Here is a 3,971-nt window from a genome sequence, read left to right on the forward strand (position 1 = left end):
GAATGTCACTCAGGTGCCAGAATTTGGCAAGCTTAAATTTGTTCACCATTCTATTGATACTTATTCTCATTTCTCGTAGGCATCAGCGATGTCCTCTGAGAAAGCTGATGCTCTTATAACACATTTCTTAGAAGCCTTTGTTGTAATGGGCAAGCCCGGAGCCATTAAAACTGACAATGGCTCAGCATATTTATCAGGTAAGTGTCAACATTTTTCAACAATTTTATATTAAACATATTACAGGAATTCCTGGAAACAGTACAGGTCAAGCAATTATTGAACGGCAGAACCGAACCCTTAAGGAAATGCTGCAAAAACAAAAAGGGGGAGGAGAGCTGGTAACAGGCCAGACTGCCCGACGAAGACTATTAAGAGCTCTATTTACTTTAAATTTTTTAAATTTGAATACAGATACAGTGCCAGCTGCTGAAGTGCATTGGGGATATAAAAAGGAGGTCCCAGTAGAACAACCTATTATGTATCAAGATGTCACTGCTAATCAATGGTGCCGGGTCTACCATAGCGGAAACGGGTATAAGATGGAAGTGGTGGACCTAGAGGCTTCTTCATGTAATTGACGGGGCCGTATGCATGGCCAGATTGCGACATCATGGCTTTAATTTTATCTTCTTCAGAAGCATTGGCTTCAGCCAGATTGGCAGTCTTTGTGAGCTGGGCCAGAAACAGAGATGCAGAAGAGTCATCAGTGACCATTGAAGTGCCCATCACTGGTTCAGTTCGACCTATAGCGTCCGCCTTGCTTGTAGATTTCACAGCTCCAATAGGAATTCTTCTAACAATGACAGATACGTTCTTAGAAATCAGAGCATTGTCATCGGTGTATTCTTCCTCGGTCTGCGCGTTGGTGATCTGCAGGTCACACTTGGCAGCTTTCAGCTTCTCTCTCCGCATAATCTGCTTCTTTAGGTCGCCGAGGGAGATGTGCCGCCCATCAAAGGTGGCGATGGCAAAGTTGAGTTTGGAAGCGAATTTATAATGCACACAGGCCATGGTGCCAAAGGACTCCTAAGGAAGGTCGGGCGTGGAGACGTGGACACGCTCAAGATATGTCTAGTTGTCAACTTAAGAGCAGAATATGTCTGTACACAGAACACCCGCAAGAAACTGAAGGACCACAGGCCTCAGGTTCAACACCCCCTTCCCACAGCAGGGGCGTGAGAACCGCAGTCCAGACCCCGAGCGGGGAATCACTTCAGGGGCAGGAGGGCGGATCAGGGTGGCAGAGCCAGGGGCTCCAACAAGCGGCACTGCGTCACCACGAAGCCGGCAGCGAGCCTTCACCGGGCTCTGGGCATGGCCTCACCACCCAGGCCCCGCGGGGGGGGGGGGAGGGGGATGCGCCCGGGGCCCTTGATGGTCTGTCACCGCAGCCGAGGCTCCCAGACGCTGCCCCACCCGAGTGCTCTGCGCTTCTCTTACCTTCTGCCCTTCGCCTCTAGTCTCAGAAGGGCGAGAACAGGCCAGGAAACTTCGAAGACCAGTTCTTCCTTTCTGTTCCATCCCTTGCGGCTCCCGAGATGGTGGGGTCCAGCGGCAGCAGTTCCAGATGTTCCCAAAGGTGTGGCTGGAGTCGCCTAAGAAGAAACGACATGGAGACAGCATTCCGTGGATCAGCAGCCTAGCCAGGTGCTAGCCAGGTGCTTCGGTGGCTTCTCAGTCCCGGGACCCGGTCTTGGCGAGATCTCTCCCCTGAAAGCTCCCTGGGAGAACGAGGACCACGACCGCGACCACAAGTCAAGGGACTGAGAAAAGCTCTGCAAAGAAGACGCTGATTTCTTTTATAGCCCTAGAGCGTGGTGGGAGGAGCCAAATCAGCCACCCGCTCAACCAATCAGCGCTCCAGGACGAATGCGTCACCTGGTTGGGCGCCAAGTTTAGGGGAGGAAGCTTGCATTGGCGCTTCTGGACCAGCAGAGGGAGGGACGGCTCTTTGGCCCCGGGTGGACACCCTCCACTCCAGGGCGGGGAAGACTGCTTCTCTGTGGAGGTGAGACAGTGGTCTGATTGCTGCTGTGAGGGTCCTTCTTTTATGCCCCATGGGTGGGCTTCTTCCATGTCTCATATCAGTGTGCCCCGGTGGCCTTCTGCACTTATCAGGATACACGAGCAGAGGTTACAAGGTACTTATCAGGAGTTAACATGCAGGGAGTTGTTGGTCAGTAGTTACAAGTTATTTGTCATGAGTTAACATGCTGATCGTTACAAGTTACTTATTGGGGTCTCACACACACACACACACACACACACACACAAATTAAGTTCCTCTTCGAAGAAAAGTTTAAAATTCACTCTACTAAAAAAGTGAAACTTGATTATATTATCTTATACTCAATAAACTTATTACTATAACATGCTGTCATAATAATTCCTAGATGGGACTTTCAATTAGTGCATAGCCCGATGAGACAACATTCAGAAAACACCCAGGAAACATGGAAGATAGAGAAGTTAAACGACATGATCAGTGAGAAATGTGCCAAATGCAAGAACTGAGACACCCCTCGGGGCAAATACAGTGAGGCCTATACTTACAAGTGAACCGAATAACGAGTTTTTTGAGATAGGATCCGTCTCTCAGCCGGCTATTTTCTTTGAGTTGTGAGATAAAATTGGGGATATGAGCCAGCTTCAGATACCCCACCACTGGTTGGCGTAGCCAAGGTCACAGTGAATGCCACAACATCAGCCCAGCATCACGTGTCTCACCCATTCACTTTAATAATTTGACATAAGAGGAATTTGAGTTGCGAGCTTTGTCCCGGAACTACTTAAACTCCTGAGTCAAGGCCCCACTGTATCCAGCTTCCCCACGAGGGCAGGAAGAGATGTGGGGAGGGTGTGCCGTTGGAGAACGAAGGACCTAAATGACGAAGTAACCACATGCAATGCAGTTAACGGGACTTGGCTTGGGTCTTCAGAAAACCAACAACAAAAGGCATCTTTGAAACAAAGAAATTTGAATGTACAGTGACTATTAGGTGATATTCAGGAATTACGTTCACTTTTCCAGGTGTGATAATGGCTGAGGAAGTACTTCTTTTTTTTCCAGATACTCATCAGAGGATATTTGAGAGGGAAACAACGTGTTTGGATGTATGGCGTTGTCCTGGCCCAGCCCTCCCGCACCGCACCGCCCTGCACAGCACTGCAGACGCCTCCAAGATGCAGGCTCTCCAGCTGGCCCGGCCCTCCAAAGCGCTGCGCAGACACCCCTGAAGAGGCGTGGGCAGTACTCGCTGCTGCCCGCCTGCTCTGCCCAACCAGCGCCACCACCTGGAGACTCTCAGCCCCGCCTCCCGCTCATTACCCAAGGTGCACCGCGCTCATTTGCATGTTCCACGGGAACAGGTGAACCCGGCAGCTCAGTCTCAGCAGCCTAGCTATCACGACGACCAACACGCGAGCCTAGGGAGGGGATCCTGTGGCATCAAATTCCCCTCACCATTCCGAGGCCACCGCCAAAAGACGCGACCCAGTCACCATAAATGCAAAAGCAGTGAGATTGCCTGGCCTTAAGTACTTGGTGGGCGGAAGGCAACAGCGTGATCGCTTAGGCAGCACACATGGAAAAGTTGAGACACGACATACAGAAGGTTAGCATGGGACATATCCGTGTAAGGCACTCTGTGAAATGAAAGCAATGCTCAGGTCTTTGCAGAGGGGTATTTGTGCTGGCCTTGGAGGTCATGGGAGGCAGAGGCTGAAGTTGATGTGAATAAAATGTGTATGGTTTTGTATATTATCGTGCCCCTTGCTTATCCTTCCCCCATCAAGTCCAGGCACTGGGCTCTGGCTGCAGGAGGTTGGCTTGCATTAGCACTTCTCGACCAGCAGAGGGTGGGATGGGTTCTTCACCACGCCTGGGCCGGCCATCTGGGGGACTTCCCCCCACCACCCCACCACCGCCTGCCTCACCCGGTCAGTGAAAAAAAATGATCAGAGTAGTGGTA

At 50.9% G+C, this 3,971-nt stretch overlaps 1 pseudogene; it reads right to left on the minus strand.

The window, feature by feature from the left end:
- Positions 1-495: 495 nt before the first annotated feature.
- On the minus strand, positions 496-1,506 carry LOC102427617 (annotated as a pseudogene).
- Between the last annotated feature and the right edge of the window lie 2,465 nt (positions 1,507-3,971).

This window comes from Myotis lucifugus, unplaced genomic scaffold, assembly GCF_000147115.1.
Source record: "Myotis lucifugus unplaced genomic scaffold, Myoluc2.0 scaffold_1167, whole genome shotgun sequence".
NCBI classification, from domain to species: domain Eukaryota; kingdom Metazoa; phylum Chordata; class Mammalia; order Chiroptera; family Vespertilionidae; genus Myotis; species Myotis lucifugus.